The sequence below is a fragment of the Rattus norvegicus genome, chromosome 9 (genome assembly GCF_021556685.1).
Source record: "Rattus norvegicus strain SHRSP/BbbUtx chromosome 9, alternate assembly SHRSP_T2T, whole genome shotgun sequence".
NCBI classification, from domain to species: domain Eukaryota; kingdom Metazoa; phylum Chordata; class Mammalia; order Rodentia; family Muridae; genus Rattus; species Rattus norvegicus.
Genome location: NC_141542.1, coordinates 116,681,773 through 116,700,319, shown reverse-complemented (window position 1 = coordinate 116,700,319; position 18,547 = coordinate 116,681,773).

Sequence of the window (18,547 nt, the reverse complement as noted above, 5' to 3'; positions counted from 1 at the left end):
GTAGATAGGGGACAGTGTGTGGCCATGGTAAATAGCAGTCAGCAAACTTTCATAGGAGAAAGCAGAAGGTGGCAAAGTAATGGAGTAAGTAGGTGATCAGGGAGGAGAGAACATTTAGGTGAAAGACCAGGAGTTAAGACCAGACATCCATACATGAGTTCAAAGGGTGAGGTGAGGAGAGGTTGCTTGGGGAGAGCTTGTAGCCTGCAAAGAGCCAGAGGTAGAAGTTTTACAAAATTGAGGTGAGGTTCCTGTGACAGCTTGACAAGAGTGGTTTTTAAAAAGTGGTTGGTTCTTTCTACTTTACCTGAAGATAGAGGGTGGTAGGGAATATGAAAATGTCAGGGGATGTCTAGAGTCTTAGACAGAATTTGGGAAGTAAATTCAGGGTCACTGACTGACTGGAGGGAGACTGGGACACCAAATCGGGGATTGATCTCTCAGTGGAGGAGATCAGAAACTGTCTGAGCCCTTTTGTTCGTTGTGGGGAATGCCTCCACTAACCCAGAAAAGGTGTCCACCAAGACCAGGAAGTACTTGACTCGTTTGACAACAGGCATGTGGGTGAAGTCACAATTCTGACACAACATGTGGGAGTGTTTGGAGGGAAGAGAGGGAAAGGAGAATTACTATAGTTATGTCTCCAGAATAAAGTAAAATCTAATAAGTTAGGATATACTTTTGTAGGATGGAATTTAAGGTAAAATGTGGCACATGGAAACTTAAACTGGAAATCATAGCAGAAAATTTAGAGGAAAAAGTCTACATAGTCAACACTTGATTGCAAAGCTACAGAAATGGCTGAGTGTGCGAGCATGCTTGCTCCATTTAAAGAGGCCCATAGCAGGGTTGCAGTTTCTACTTTTCTACTCCTTACCTCATCCTCTTGAATGAGGGTCTCTCATTGAACATGAGACTTGCCTAGCAGCCAGCAATCCCCAGCAAGCTTTCTATCTCACTCTTCTAGTGAGGCAGATACAACCAGATTTCATGCAAACTCTGTATTATTTATCAGAGTTAAATACAGCCAAAAATTCATTCATGATGTGCTGAAATTATATTTAGCCTCATCTACTTAATTTTTCAATAAATATGTCCCAAATTCTTTATTTCTTCTGAGAAACAGAATATATTTTCCAAAACTATAGCTATCTTTTGAAAATCTATAGATAAAATTTTATACTCTGATTTGTTAGTATAATTTGTATACTTTTTTCCCCTCCATTATTATTATTATTATTATTATTAATAATAATAAAATTAATAAAGTTTCCTTTATTAACTTGGGTATTTATTTACATTTCAATTATTATTCCCTTTCCCGGTTTCCCGGCATTTTGGTCATCCTTCTTGAGTTTCATGTGTTCTGTGCATCTAGGGTAATTTGAGCATTTGGGCTAATAGCCACTTATCAATGAGTGCATACCATGTGTGTTTTTCTGTGACTGGGTTACCTCACTCAGGATATTTTCCAGTTCCATTCATTTGCCTATGAATTTCATAAAGTCATTGTTTTTGATAGCTGAGTAATATTCCATTGTGTAGATGTACCACATTTTCTGTATCTATTCCTCTGTTGAAGGGCATCTGGGTTCTTTCCAGCTTCTGGCTATTATAAATAAGGCTGCTATGAACATAGTGGAGTATGTGTCTTTGTTATATGTTGGGGCATTTTTTGGGTATATGCCCAAAAGTGGTATAGTTGGGTCCTCAGGTATTTCAATGTCCAATTTTCTGAGGAACTTCCAGACTGATTTCCAGAATGGTTGTACCAGTCTGCAATCCCACCAACAATGGAGGAGTGTTCCTCTTTCTCCACATCCTCGCCAGCATTTGCAGTCACCTGAGTTTTTGATCTTAGCCATTCTCACTGGTGTGAGGTGAAATCTCAGGGTTGTTTTGATTTGCATTTCCCTTATGACTAAAGATGTTGAACATTTCTTTAGGTGTTTTTCAACCATTTGGCATTCCTTAACTGGAAATTCTTTTTTATTTATTTATTTATTTATTTATTTATTTATTTATTTTGCTGTGAACCCCATTTTTTTATTAACTTGAGTATTTCTTATATACATTTCAAGTGTTATTCCCTTTCCCGGTTTCCGGGCAAACATCCCCCTCCCCCCTCCCCTTCCTTATGGGTGTTCCCCTCCCAACCCTCCCCCCATTGCCGCCCTCCCCCCATAGTCTAGTTCACTGGGGCTGAACCCATTTTTAATAGGGTTTTTTGTCTCCCTACAGTCTAACTTCATGAGTTCTTTGTATGTTTTGGATATAAGGCCTCTATCTGTTGTAGGATTGGTAAAGATTTTTTCCCATTCTGTTGGTTGCCGTTTTGTCCTAACAACAGTGTCCTTTGCCTTACAGAAGCTTTGCAGTTTTATGACATACCATTTGTCGATTCTTGATCTTAGAGCATAAGCCATTGGTGTTTTGTTCAGGAAATTTTTTCCAGTGCCCATGTGTTCCAGATGCTTCCCTAGTTTTTCTTCTATTAGTTTGAGTGTATCTGGTTTGATGTGGAGGTCCTTGATCCACTTGGACTTAAGCTTTGTACAGGGTGATAAGCATGGATCAATCTGCATTCTTCTACATGCTGACTTCCAGCTGAACCAGCATCATTTGCTGAAAATGCTATCTTTTTTCCATTGGATGGTTTCGGCTTCTTTGACAAAAATTAATGACCATAGATGTGTGGGTTCATTTCTGGGTCTTCAATTCTATTCCACTGGTCTATCTGCCTGTCTCTGTACCAATACCACACAGTTTTTATCACTATTGCTCTGTAATACTGCTTGAGTTCAGGGATAGTGATTCCCCCTGAAGTCCTTTTATTGTTGAGGATAGTTTTAGCTATCCTGGGTTTTTTGTTATTCCAGATGAATTTGCAAATTGTTCTGTCTAACTCTATTCAGAACTGGGTTGGAATTTTGATGGGGATTGCATTTAATCTGTAGATCACTTTTGGTAAAACGGCCATTTTTATTATATTAATCCTGCCAATCCATGAGCATGGGAGATTTTTCCATCTTCTGAGGTCTTCTTCAATTTCTTTCTTCAGAGCCTGTCATTCCTTAATCTACAAACACGAGCCCTTTAAAATATGGTTTCAATATTTCAGAGAAAAAAATACTGGCTTGTGAAAGGTGACAGGAAAAGAAGATAAAAACGTTTTACTAAGAACTCAAAGGGAGGGACTTTAGATGAAATGCCCTACAGGGGAGAGAGGAAACTTATAGAGTCTACCTCCAGTAGAAAGACAGGGCACCAACTGAGGGATGGGGTTGCTATCCCACAGTCAAATACTCTGACCCAGAATTGTTCCTGTCTGAAAGAACTGCAGGGATGGAAATGAAGAAGAGCCTGAGGAAAAGAAGGTTCAGTGACAGGCCTAAATTGGGATCCAGCTCAAGGGGAGGGCCCAAGGCCTGACACTATTACTGAGGCTATGGTGTGCTCACAAAAAGGGGCCTATCATGACTGCCCTCTGAAAGACCCAACAAGCACCTGAAAGGGTCAGATGCAGATATCTACACTCAACCAATGGACAGAAGATGCTGACCCCTGTGGTTGAATTAGGGAAAGGCTGGAAGAAGTTGAAGAGGAGGGTGAACCCATAGGAAGACCAGCAGTCTCAACTAACCTGGCCCCCTGAGATCTCTGAAACCCTGGACCACCAACCAGACAGCATACACCAGCTATATGAGGCCCCCAACACATATACAGCAGAGGACTGCCACAGACTCACTCAGTCAGAGGAATGTAACTAACCCTCAAGAGACTGGAGGCCCCTGGGAGTGGGGAGGTCTGGTGGGGTAAGGGTGGGAGGTGGGGACATCTTCATGGAAATGGAAGAGGGGAGGGAATATGGGATAAAGAACAGTTAGACAATAGACCAGGAGGGGAATAAAATCTGGACAGTGCAAAAAAGATTAAACAAAAAAAATTTAAAGAGCAGACATGGTGAAGGATAGAGAGTGTGTGAGGGTTCTGTGGATTTAGGAAGAGGAGAACAACAGGCAATGCTGATAGAAGTAAATAGAGTAGGGCAGGTCCTTACAATGGGTAAGAAGAGAGTGCAGCCTGAGGCATGTATGCAAGGTGATGAGAAAAATCAATTTGTTTAGATACGTGTTTTTCATAATCTGTTAGTAAATGTTTAAACATCATTAGTTTTGAAGCAACAAAATAAATATATAGGAACATACATATGGATATAAAGAAATAACAGGAAGTGACTGCAAATACCAAACATAAACTCTATGCCACAGAGGATGTTGTTATTTTGATAGCCTCCTACAAGAATAAAAGAAAACCACAGCTGAAATCAGGTTATGACCACATAATAAATCAATCAGTAGAGATACATTTAGATGTTCCAGTAACTCTATTCCCTTCTGAAAGCATTTCAGTATCCCAAAATTATTTCTGGAAGGATGGCTTCTATTTATCTCATTTCTGCAGCTTACACATTAAAAGAGAAAACTTTCAAGTAAATAATATAACCACAAGCAAAACTTTGACACACAATTCCCTATAATACAAAAAAATTGAAGGTTTAGAACATGGGTTCAGGCTAAGATAATAAAGAAATAATCTATGAAGATAAACGTGTTCACAGTTTCAAAAATATCTAAATGTACCTAGATAATTCATGGATTTGTGGTATAGAACATAGTAGAACATTGGTGTGTTTAAAGTTTCAGACCCTGAAATGTCATATTTAGGAAGACTTTTTAAAAACATTAGAGGAATTCAATCATGATAAAAAATGGTCAGTGTAGATGTGACATTATAGCAACGAACAATGTTTGATACATCGGGAATCAGCATATGTAAAAATATCATGACATTCATTAGAGTTATTATTGATTATGAAGATCAATTTTTCTACAAAATATTGGCTAGTAAATTCCAAATGGAACATAGATGGAAGGGGAGGAAGCCATCACATATGTAAATTATCTTGCTTTCTTAACTTACTTAAATTATTGGTGTGCTTCTTCAAGGCAGTTCCAAACACAGCTGGTTCAATTAAGAACAGTTACAAATTGCAATTCTATTTTAACAGTTACCTTCTTTTTCCCTGAATGATTCCAGATTCCTTTATCAATCTGATACCTCAAACATGAGCTGATAATGTTGTATTTTCATTATTTTATTTTATTTTAAATTTCCACCTTTCCATAGTTTATAAACATACATTTTCTATCTTTATATGTTTATTCAAAGTTTTTTGCATACACACACACACACACACACACATATATATATGTATAATTTCACAGCAAAACACAGCATACATTTTATTTATAGCAATGAATACAGATCATCTGGGGTTAGTAAATGGGTCTTCTAACATATTTCTGGTATTTTCATCCTGTCTTCCTCTGAGATATTGAATGGAAGGTAAGCCCATGACTTTCGTGGTTCTGGTTTATTAGGACTAATTCCTCAAGCCTTTTCTTTGCAAATAATTCTCAGAAGCGACGGCATTCTCCAATAGCCTCCTTCATTGTGATTGACAGACAGAATTTAGAAAGTTGGTTGGAAAGCCTGTGCGATAGGAGGAGTGGTGCTCTCATATTGCCAGTTTCTAAGTAGAGGCAGGTGTGGATGTAATCAGCATACAAAGGAGGCAGGTTTCCCTGCCCAGTGCTGTTCTTTAGTCTTCTCAAACATATAGAGCAAGAGCTCATTTTTTAAGTCTCAAAACTGCTCATCTATTGGTTTGGATTCGAACGAACCAGAACTGAGCTTAAAGTTTGAATGTTGCCACTTAACATATTTGATACAATAGTTTAAAGTGGTAAGTTTTAGTTTAGCAGACAGGATTTATAAACAATAAAGAAAAATACTTCTGGAGTAAAACAAGAGTTGAATCAAATGCTACAGGATAATTTTTATTTACCAAGACCCTTTTATTTCACCTGCTAATAACTATCAGGCAAGTAATCAATCATTTGACTGAACTGATTTTATGAATGATACTGGTTTCTACTTTTACTTCGATAATTTTATTTCATTAACTAGGCCCTCCTATAAAGACATACAAGTTGGGTTGGACCTAGGCCTTGCTACCTGTTTCTAAACACAAGTGTTCAATGCATCTCTCTGTTGAATTTTGCCCTTTTATTTTGACTATTTTGTTGTTGTTTTGTTTTGAGAAAAGGGAGGTAGAGACGGGAGAGAGATAGATCCCATGAAATTACAGGGTTGATAGGAGGACCTGGGAAAATCATCCTAAAAGTTTTTTCATCTTTAACTCCCAATCTCATTTACGGATACTATATTCTAGTTCACCTAGGGAAATGCATGGGAGAGAACCTTGAAAAGGGATCCTTCCATGTTCAGAGTTTGAAAACTCCCAGTTCATGTCCCATCGCTAGGATGTGGTTGAGGCCGCTGATCTTCACCGAGTTTCTGGACAGAGAGTAACAGTGGGTATCAAGGAATCCCGTACAAGGTCCTGCTCTTCTCAGTGACATACTTGCCCCCACAAGGCTCTGCCTTCTAGTTCCGCCACTCACAAATAGCATAGTTAATTATAAGTCTGTAACTAGGTTAAACTATTACCAATGTCTGAAGTCTCATGGTCAACCGTCCCCGAAAAGTCTTCAGCTAATTATAGCATGAACTTTCAATCCATCCTTCCATTAGGAAGGAGATTTTTAGTATCTAAAGAATTAAACTGGTGTTTCCAGTTATAACTTAATAAATGTGAAGAATTCTGAGGATGTATTCCCAAGCTCTTATTTTTTAGCCCATTGATATTCCTGTAGAATTGAACACCATAGCGTGTCAGTAGAAGGTTTTATGCATTGTTATTGTATGTCATCTGGAATTCCTGAAACCACGCAGGCGCTCATCAAGTGTATGCTGACTTTTACAGACATGAGGATTTTATTTTTCAATTTATTCAAATCACATGTTCTTTTAAATAAACAATTATAATGCAATATATACTTGTAAATACTTCAAGAAATAAATATGTAAAAGTGATATCCGGAGAGATATTAAGTAGTTCCAAAAAGTAGATATTAGAAAAATATTAAAACTGACTCCACATTTAAATTTTGACTGGTATACAGACATAATGGTTGAATTATTTGATTGCATACAGACCTAGGCTTATGAAAGATATCAATATTCTAAAGATACATAAACTGAAATATAATGTCTTACTTTGACTTAGAGAAAGAGAATTGAATACTTTGAATATTAAACTTTAAGCCCAGTAAATATCCAAGAAAGATAATAATAGGAACTATTTCTTCACGACTTGATTTGAAGTGTAGCCCTTCTCTGAATTGTGCTCTGACAGTGTTTAAAGCCTGATGGCTGTACACTTTATCCTCATATTCAGCACACAGACAGCTATGTGAAGGTATTTGCCATGAAACGGTTTGTTTTTATTTTTTTCGATTTTATTTTGTATTGGTTATTCAATTCATTTACATTTCAAATGTTAGCCCCTTTCCTCGGTTTCCCTTCCGCAAACCCCCTATCCCATTCCCCCTCCCCCAGCTTCTATGAGGGTGTTCCCCCACCCACCCACCCCCCGAATCCTGCCTCTCTGCCCTAGCAATCCCCTATACTTGGACATCGAGCCTTCACAGGGCCAAGGGCCTCCCCTACCATTGATGCCAGATAAGGCCATCCTCCGGAACACATGCAGCTGGAGCCATGGGTCCCTCCATGTGCACACTTTGGATGGTGGTCTCTGGGAGCTCTGGGAGATTCAGTTGGTTTTACTAGGATAATTAGTGAATAAAGCAAAACAAGATTCAATGTTTCTCAAATACAAAAGACAATTGTTGTAAGAACTAAGTTTTCCAGACATGTGAGAATTCTGCAGTTCTCGTGAAGTGGTGACGTCAGTAACCCCTGTGTCACACACCCTCTTTCACTCACTCCGTCCTCCTATCTGCAGGTATCGACAGAACAGACTTCACATGCCCTACGTTAAGAAACTCACTTGCAAGCTTAGCCATCTTCCTCTGACGCTTTGCCTCGTTATTCAGTCCTACGGTATTTATTGATGGAGCAGCCATATCTGCCAAGTTTTGCGATTGTGGTATTGCAGCCCGTGTTTATGTGTCCAGCCATGAACAAGGAAAGGGATTATCTTATTCATCACACAAAGTAAGACATAATGGGATCGCCAAGTAATAGAAAATTATAGGGATAAGCATTCAGTGCCACAAAGCAGTTGTTTACCAGATGCAAGTTTCTCCCTTGCTTTCCGTGTGCCAACATTTTTCTTTCCGTAGTAATAAGTTGCTGTTTTTTTCTTTTCAATTCCTAAAACCAAATAAGATATGGAAAGAACAATGGAAGATTTCAAAAGTTCCGTCTACTGCACACATAAAAAAGACTGATTTCTTACTGAGAAAGTAATTTAATAATTTAACTCTCTCAATTCACAAATTATAACAACAATCGCAATCTTGTAATGAATAAGCTTCGTGAGTTGGTCACCATCTCACGGTGTGTCTCACAAGTTCTGAAACTTTGCATACAATAAAAATAACACAAAGGGAATGGAGGAAAAGCACCTTGGAATATTACACAGATGACACAATTTTCACTCCACACATCAACGACCAAATTATATGTCATTTTCTTTATCAACTGTTAGACAACGTACTTTGAAACATTCCTGGTTCAGAACTCATTTTCGTGGATTTGAGTTTTATTATTCATCTAAATGCTTGAGTTAAAATGTAATAGTGCCGTCACTATTTGCCTCTCATATTACTCTTCAGACATTAACAATGCTTTATAAGCGACCCAAATTGTCAGAAAATGCAAGAAAACAGTAAAAAATTTATGATGGCTAATATAATTTTAGTGCTAACCAAACGGAGTAATTAAACTATAATACATGCTGTTTAGTACAGAACTTTAAACTGTAGGGTTTTAGGTTGTTTTTTACTTGGGATAACCTGTGAAAGCATAGTCACCCCTACCATACGTATCCAATAGGTGACTTACACTAGTGTAACTACTGACTACTTATGTGGAACACAGAATGACTTGGCGATACCTCAGAGACGTGCCAATTAACAATTGTCACATCTCTCCTGAAGTACCTATTTTAAAAGGCAGTAGCTGTTTCTTTTTATAATACGAGTTCCATAAATTCAGCATTTTCATTTCCAAAATTCTCACAGGAACTTGCAAGTTATTTATCCCTTAACTTGTGAAACAGTATTTGAGGTATTTGCTCGGTGTGGCACTTTACATAATCTCTAGACTACTGATGATTTTACCTAGCAGTCTTTGATCTACCAAATTGCATTAATTACTATACTTTTGGCCTCGTACTATTCACACTTTTTCTTACTAGACTCACATCCTTTAGCGAAAATCATACAGTCTTTGTGTGAATCATGAGCTCAGCGCGCTCTCCTGGTTTTTTTTTTTTTTTTCCATTTCTGTGGAGGATTGCACTGTATTATGTGTACGCTGAGATGTGGGTCACCTAAGAGCCCCTAATACGGGAGTCACAATGCAGAGGCCTCCTTTGCCGAATGCTAGAGTGACTGCTCACAGGGCTGCAGCCCTAACTGTAAAATGAACCGTACAACTGTCATGTGCCATTGAAGACTGGCAGGTGCACAGATGCGATATGCATTGCCGAATGGAAAGCCAGAGTGTCAGCTCGTGAAAAATGGAATTCTTTTGAGGAGGACAAAACAAAAGCAGTAACATGTTTTACTGCACGTATTTATCAGTGTCACAGTACTTTCTAAAAAGCACTCCATTAGTCTGTAATTTATTCTTTGATTGCCCGTTTAGTGATTAAAAAAAATGTATCATGAAGTACCAATGGGCATTCCACTGTTGTAAAATTGAATGTGACGTAGAGGTTAATAAGCCAGATTCCTGAAAAAAAAAGTCTGCATATCTTTTTTAATCTCAAATGCATAATCTGGAAAACCAAACGGTAAGGCATGAAAGTGTGACAAGAGGAGGAGGAAGAGTGAGGAAGGGAAGAGGAAACAGAACATGAGTGTAAATGAGAACAAAATGCAGTCCTCTGGGAATGATATGACAGACATGGATGAAGCTATCATAACAAAACCAAACATTATGTACATTGATGAAAATGTAAAACAGGGGTTGGGGATTTAGCTTAGTGGTAGAGCACTTGCCTAGGAAGCGCAAGGCCCTGGGTTCGGTCCCCAGCTCTGAAAAAAAGAAGAACCAAAAAAAAAAAAAAAAGAAAATGTAAAACAACAGAATAGGCCTTTCTCTATTATATGATATATTATATTATATATTATGTATTATATATTATATATTGTGTATCACACATCACACATTACATACATATTATTTTATATATATTATATATAGTACTATATATTTTATTATAATTGTATGTCATGTATCATGTATCACACATCACATATCATATATTATATAAAAATAAATATCATATATATTATATATACATACTACATAGTATATGTTTTACATATTTAGCATTAAGTAGATGCTGGGCACTTGGTAAGATAAAGTAAATGTAGTCAATGGCTTCAAATAGTAGGTTGTGAGGAATATAGGTTCTTATGTCTTGAAATACGTAAATATTTATTTTTATATCTCATACCACACTCTAAACACTCCAAAACTTACTATTAAACCTTATAACCAACTATTCGATGTCAATTATCCAAATCACATAATATTTCAAATTCTTGATTTTACTGTCATTGGCGCAGTTTAGTGCAATTTGATATTGAGGTTGAAATGGTTCTGGAGCCCCTGAGGAAAATAAACGTCTTTAAGCCAAGCAATGTGGACTTTGTTATCCTGAGGTATTTATAGTCATCAGACGTTGGCTCCTCCTGAGCTGATATGATGGAAGCCTGGATTTTAATACTGTTTTTTTTCAAAGTGTATTACATATAATTTCCTCTGTTCGTTTTAGATGTTTGTTAACCCTTTAAACACCGTTATACTGGCATTATATATTTTAAAATGAGGAAAAGAAAGTTTATCCTATGCTATTGATGAGTGTTTGCAGTTCGGAGAGCTGATGCTAACAGCATACGTGATATCTGGTGCTGGGCAGTTGGAATTATTGTGCTCACTCTTCAGTTAAATCCATTCATCGCTGCTTCTGCAAAGTGCGCTGAGCGACAGAGCATGCGCAAGCGATGGATTGTGGAAATGGCCTCGATCCGCCCAAATAAAGTTAGTGCGTCCAGATCTAGAAATTGACAGCAGTAATATTCCCCAACTAGAGTGAGAGGTTTTCCCTGTTATACTTATTAAGAAGCCTACTCATACAAATTAAATTCATTCCATCTCCCAGCCTCTGATGACAGCTCCATTTTTTTTTCCTTGTCTGGTTTGAATTACCTCAAGTCTGTACCCAGAAAGAATTTATCCCTTTCAAGAGACTTCCCCAAGCCTATAATAAATTCACACGGGTTGTCCCATCACTGTAGTGAATTTGCATTATTATTTCATTATGAGTAGGAAAGAAAGCGGATTAGATCTTTTGCAGCATTGGCAAGGCCTAATTCAACCTGAACACATGATTAAAGCTGGCATTTATGACTATAACTGTCAAAGAAAACTAATTGTAAACTGAGCACTGTGGATAATTATGGCTTTTGCTATTAAGCCATTTCTCCCCTATTTATCATAGAGCCAACTACATACTTTACTACTGTTTGCATTTGCCTCTCTGATTAGTATGAGCCTACTTATGCAAATGAAAATTGATCTATATTTTCAAGTTGAAGGCTTTGGGTAGACTTCAGTTCAATCATGTATTGGTATGTGTGCTTTTCTTTTCTCTCTTCATTTTCAAATATTTTTTAAAGGGATACAAAGAAACTGGTGTCCACAGTGCTGACTCATGCATTAATTATATCCCCTGAGGCCACTGCCTGGAAATTAGCTTGACGTAGGTGCTATCTGATCAACTTTTTCTAAGAGAGATGTTTTACAAAATAGATCCTTTTCTAAGTGAATACACACACACACACACACACACACACACACACACACACTTTTATGTGTACCCATTGAAAGCCTTGTAAACACATGCATAGTTCATTTATTCTATTTATATGATTGAATACACATATTATTCACAATTATGTGAATAGAATGCATACACTTGTATGAGGGCAGAAAATATTTTCTGTGAACATGCCATATATATATGTATATATATATGTGTATATATATATACAAATATACAAATAATTGTACTAGTGAAGGTATGTACACAGAAAAATATAAGCTGACATAACTATATATTCTGAGTTATGTCTTGTATATCTTCATCATCTTATAGAAAGCTATATGGGGTTGTCACAAATCATGCGAACCCTTGTATGTGTTTATTTAATACTTAATTACAATGTTACCATCTAAAAACTTTATATCCATATTTATACATTCGACTTTCTTGTTCTCAAGTCATGTAAATATTATTATAAGTGGAATAGCTAAATAAAATAAAATGTTGCAAGCTAGCACCCATGCTCTAAGTGCTGCAAATTATTGGGCCTTCGCTTTATGAGATGCTGCAGTTATGACTGGGTTTCAAGGGCTCATACAAATCTGCAGAATCAGTTTTAAAGTTGAAATGTAATTATCACGTTAGGCAGAATCCTATGACACGATTCGGCTTTATGATAGTGCATTTAGCCAAGGCAATGACCTAAAACCGTTAAGTAGCAAGATATAATTTTATGATTACAACATTTTCTCTAAATATTTAAGTGATTCCTCAATGAGGGAAACAATTTCTTTGCATTTTAATCTATTTTAGCATTTAGGGAACAGTTTCATTCAGTTTTATGATTTACAACATATGATTCTATACTAAGTGTTTAGAGTAGGGTATTTTTAAATATCAAGGACTGATAAATATTACTTTGGATTATTGAAATAACAGGAGACAAGGGCACACCTGCGGTTTACCCCATTGACAGCTGCATCTTGATAAACTCACTGCTTGTTTAGAAATCCCACCAGACTTGGAAAAATATGAATGGCCCTTGATAATGCTTGGCTCAATTGACAATATTGTATTTTTTCACCCATGAGGGTAAATACAACTGACATGTTATTAGCAATTATGATACGGTATTTAAAGTGAAACCTGTTTATGAGACTTTTGTAACTATCAAAATTTGAAATGTAATCAAATCGCTACAGAAGAATAATTAAAGTTATCCGTTTTTATAATAAAAGCAAGTATATCAATTTACAACCAAGTGCAAGTATATATCCAGCTCTAAGCTCGAGACTATTAAATCAGGACTCTTTTCTATATTCACTTATTAGACAAAGTAACATAAAATCTACCCGTGTTATAAGTCATTAGGATAAGTGTGTGACTAAGTAATTTTTCTGTCCTGGGTAACTGAAATAAACCTTGAGCAGTTATATTGTGTACAATCTGTTTATACTATACATTTTGCTTATTTTCATTCAAAACTAGTTCACATATATTAATCCATATTTCAGGTCTTATTTAATTCATATCTTAAAGTTTCAGTGAGCTGATGTCATAATTTAATTAGAATATGTTTCTGGGAGACATTGATGAATCTGTAGAGTAAGAAAATCTCAGAACATGTTATAATTTTTATTTATGATTAGTTATATACAGTTAAATCACATTTCTAAATGTTAGGAAATTGTTATTTTAGAGTTTCTTCAATATTATGTTAAAATGGTGATATTGAATAAAAGGATAGTTCTTAATTGTTGGGATAATCTTCTTATGCATTGTGCAAAAATTGTCTTTGTGTTATCTAAATCCTGATTTCTGTGCCAGCAGAGTATTGAGTACTGTCCAGATGTTGGACTTTGGTATTTGTTATTTTCATGAAGCATCCCCTGTCTCAGAGTTTGTAAACTTTCTTCTCCCTCACCTTCTGATTGGTTTAATAAAGAGCTGATGGTTTAGCAGGATATCTGGCAGAGATTTAAATTCTGGGAAAGAATCAGGAACAGATTTTGCCAGCTGGACACAGAAGTGAAAGGAACCGATACCAGGAATGATTGTGTAAGAGGTAACGGGCCGCTTGGCAAGACTGGATTAGTATCAACAGGTTATTAGGTTGGGTGAGCTGGTTGGGAACAAGCCTGAGATATAAGACCTAGGTGTTCATAAATAAATATGTCTCTGTGTCTTTATTCAGGTGCTTCCGTGTCTGAGATAGTCTGATGATACTTATTATTATATTATAATTTGCCAGGAATGTACAGCATTTGGCGTGTGAAGAGGTAATTGCAAAAGCAAAGTGGCTACCATAGTAGCCAGGTCAGACATATTGGTTAGATCTGGATTTAATAGAGAGAAGGAGTGCCTTAGTTAATAAGGTGAATGATGTTTAGGGTAATCCCTGACGTAAATCTTAGGCCTTCACGTGACATGCACACACAAGGGTATGCAAACGCACACACATGCAAAACGTTACATCTACAACTGCATGCATGACTCCAAGACACATAAAAATGGGGAGAAGATGATTGTAACTAAAATGTTTAAATCGAAGTAACAGTAACGATCATTGAAACAAATGATTTTAGGGGATAAGTAAAAATGGCAAGTATCTAGTCAAAATGAAAAAAAATTAAATGAATAAACTGTAAAAATGGTTTTACTCACACACATATACACACACACACACGAGTGAGACATGACACTGTGAACATGAAAACTTGGGAGAAGAAACACAAAATAGACAAATTTCTGAATATTTTGGAAGTGTAAATACAGTAATGATGCATAATAGGTCAGGTATAAATTCCTGGAGCTGACGGCTTTCCCTGAATTCAACCAAACATTTAAGTAGTAACTAGCCATAATTACTTCTGTTCCAAATTTTGAAATCCAAATAACTTTAAAAAATTAGTGTGAGTAGCCCACCAGTATTTGGATTAATCTGAGGCCCACACTTTGAGAAACAAAGCATGCGCCATACTGCCTGGATGGTCAGAAACCAGAGTCTAGATAGCCTAGAGACCTAGGGCAGAACACAATATGACTTGCAAAAAATGGATACAATTAAAGGATAAATAAAACAATTATAATATACAATTAGATTATAAATAGGTAAATTAATCCATGGAGAAAGAAAGGGAGAAAGAAAGAAAAAGAGAGAAAGAAAGAAAGAAAGAAAGAAAGAAAGAAAGAAAGAAAGAAAGGAGGGAGGGAGGGAGAGAGGGAGGGAGGGAGGGAAGGAAGGAAGGAAAGGAAATGATTCCTAATTATGTTCTGCTATAGTTATGGTTGATGACTTATCCAGTTGTCTTCAGAGACGCTTCATCTAGCAAATGGTGGGAGCATGTGCGGAGACCCACAACCAGATAAGCCAGGGAGAAATTGAAGGTCTCTACCGGGTTCCTTCCATCAGAGCTCTGGGACCCTAAAGAAGAGTGAGAGAAAGGCTGTAAGAGTCAGAGGAGTTGGAGGACATCAGGAGAACATGGCTCACCAAATCAACTAAGAAGAGCTAAATGTAATTATCACATTTATGGAGACTGAATAGGTATGCATGGGGAATTCATGGATATGTTCCAGGTCCTCCTCATATATGTTATGGTTGTTAGGTTGATGTTCTTGTGGAAGTCCTAACAGTGAAAATGGGTGCATCTCTGACTCTTTTGCCTGTTCCTGAGGCTCTTTTCCTCCAACTGGGTTGCCTTTCCCAGCCTAGATATGAGGGCGTTTGCCTCGTCTTAGCACATCTCATTTTGTCATGTTTGGCTGTCATCTCTTGGAGGCCTGCTCTTTTCTGAAGAGGAAAGAGAGGGAGGGCATCTGTGAAAAGAGGAGAACCTGGGAGGAGTGATGGGAGAGAAAACTATGGTAGGGATGTATTATATGAGAAAAGAAACTCTTTTCAGTAACGATTTCTCTACAAAGCCACAGTTATCTCTGTACCAATACCAGAAGATTTATACATTCATAACTGATAAAACAGATAAGCAATTCTCAATAAAATATTACCCTGCTAAATTCAATAGCATATCAAAGAGAACATCAGCCATGATGAATAGACTTTGTCTCAGGGACACAGGGATGACTTAATATGAACAAATGAAAACGTAGCAGATACTAATAGAGTTAAGGAGAAAAATTATACCTTCATTTCTATAAGGACAAAAATGCATTTGATGAGGTTCAGCTTTTTTTTCCATGTTAGGAATTCTGTAACGTAAAGCATAAAAGAAAATATCTAAAATTCCTAAGTGGCATCTATGAAAAACCCATGGGAGATATCACAACGAATAGTAAGACAGTCCACTAAACTCACAAACAAGACAAAGATTCACACTTTCTGATATAGCTTAATGAAATACTGGAAGTATTAGAGAGATACTAGGTCAAAAGAAATAGATAAGTCAAATGATTTTTAAAGTTAATTTATGTGTATGAATATGACATTATTTTATATGTACAAGAAATCCAAATGATCTATAAAAAATTAAAGAACATCCACAAGGTTAATAAAAATAACAGTCATAAAAGTAGTCGTATTACTATTTGAGGAAGCAAATAAAGAAAGAAATTCCATATATAATAGCTACAAAGGGTAAAAACAGGTAACCAAGTTAAAACTGTTTTACAATGAGAACTATAAAGCCGCTAACAGACAATATAGAACTCACACGCAAGAGAAAGATATGTGTCCTGAATCTTAAGACTCTCTATCACTGAAATTTCTATGCTATTTAAAGTGTCCTATAGAGTCCACAAAATCCCCATCAAAATGCCAATGACTTTTCTCACAAAATAAAAAATGTCTTAAAATACACAAAATTACAAAAATCCTAGAATAGCCAAACGAGTCATGAGTAAAGAAACAAAGCTACATGCTTTAGTATAACTGAAATGAAATCGTCTCACAAAATTAAAATTACTAAAACAGCCTTCCAGTGGTGTAAAAAGTGAACACACAGACTGAACTAACGAAAGAACACAGTAAGGAATCAGTGCTTCTGTGGAGAATTGGCTTGTGTCTTAAAGTTTCCATTGCTGTGAAGAGACATCACGACCACAGTAAATGTAAAAAGGAAAACATTTAACCAGGCTGGCTTACAGTTTCAGAGGCTTCCGTTATCTCATGGCAGGAAGCACAGTGGTGTTCAGGCAGACGTGGTTGAGAAGGCGCTGAGAGCTCTGCCTCTTGGTCTGCAGGCAGCAAGGGAATGGGATCCACCATGAGAGTATTTTGACCATATGAGAGCAAGAAGTCTGTCCCTACAGTGCCACATTTTGCCACACTTTGCCAGCAAGGCCACACCTCCTAATAGTGTCAAACCCTATGGGCCCAATATCCAAACAGATGAATCTAGGGGAGACATTTTTATTCAAACAACTGGACTAGAACCAGGAACCTAAAGGAGAAAAATGGCAGGGCTTCTTCTATCAACACTACCACAGAAGTTGATGTTAGAAACATTGGCATAAGCAGAAGTAAGAAGCTGTGTTTTCTTTCATTCATTTTACACAAAGATAACTTAAAATGGACCCATCGTTAGTTGAAAAGTGACTTGTTTCTGGACAGATCACACCGAGCCAGCACAAATGCCTGGAGAAGAGGTTCTTTATTGAAGGGGAGGGGGCTGAAGCGAGGAAGAGAAAAAAGAGAGAGGGACCGGGGTCTATTGTCTTTTATTCGGGCAGTGACACGGATAACCCAGGTAAAGGATGCACACAGGTGATAGGAGTGAGGCTTGTGCAGAGGATGTGCGGTGGTTGCCACGGCAACCGACACAGGAGGTTTCTTGTCGCCTACAGATGATGTCATCACTGGATTCGGAGGCTAACTGTAAACCGCTTCTGATGCTAACACCAATGATCTGATCTTAAATCCAAAAGTATAAAATTACTACAGAACAAAACAAAACAAAACAAAAACAAAAATGAGCAGAAAGAATGAAGGCACGAAGGAAGGCAGAAAGGAAGGAAAGAAGGAAGGAAGGAAGGAAGGAAGGAAGGAAGGAAGGAAGGAAAGAAGGAAGGAAAGAAGGAAGGAAGGAAAAGAAAATTTAAATGAAGGCTTCCACACATGAGAAGGAGAATCTTATACACTGCTAGTAGGAAACTGCATGAGCATTTTTAAGGATAGAAAATCAGAACTACCTTCTGACCCATAAGTTCAGCCAGTCTTTATATTCCAGTAAAAGAAAAAGCTTTACGAGTAAGCTATTTGATTCTCCAAGTACACTGCAGGGGTAGTCATAGCAGCCAAAACATGGGTCAAACAAAATGGCCTTCTGAAGACTAATATATTGTGCTTTTATATTATATTATACAATGAAATCATAATCATACACAATGACAACGAAAACTTGTCATTATCGGGGAAATGTATGAAATGGAGAAAACAATTTTGAGTGAAACAGGGAAAATGTTATGGCACAGTTAGTTTTTAAAACGATGGGATGAAATAATGCTCAGAAAACGCTGGGACGGGAAAGTACAGAAGATCAATAAACAAATTATGAGGCACTAAAAAGAATGCTATGAGGACCAGTTGGGTGAAGGTTG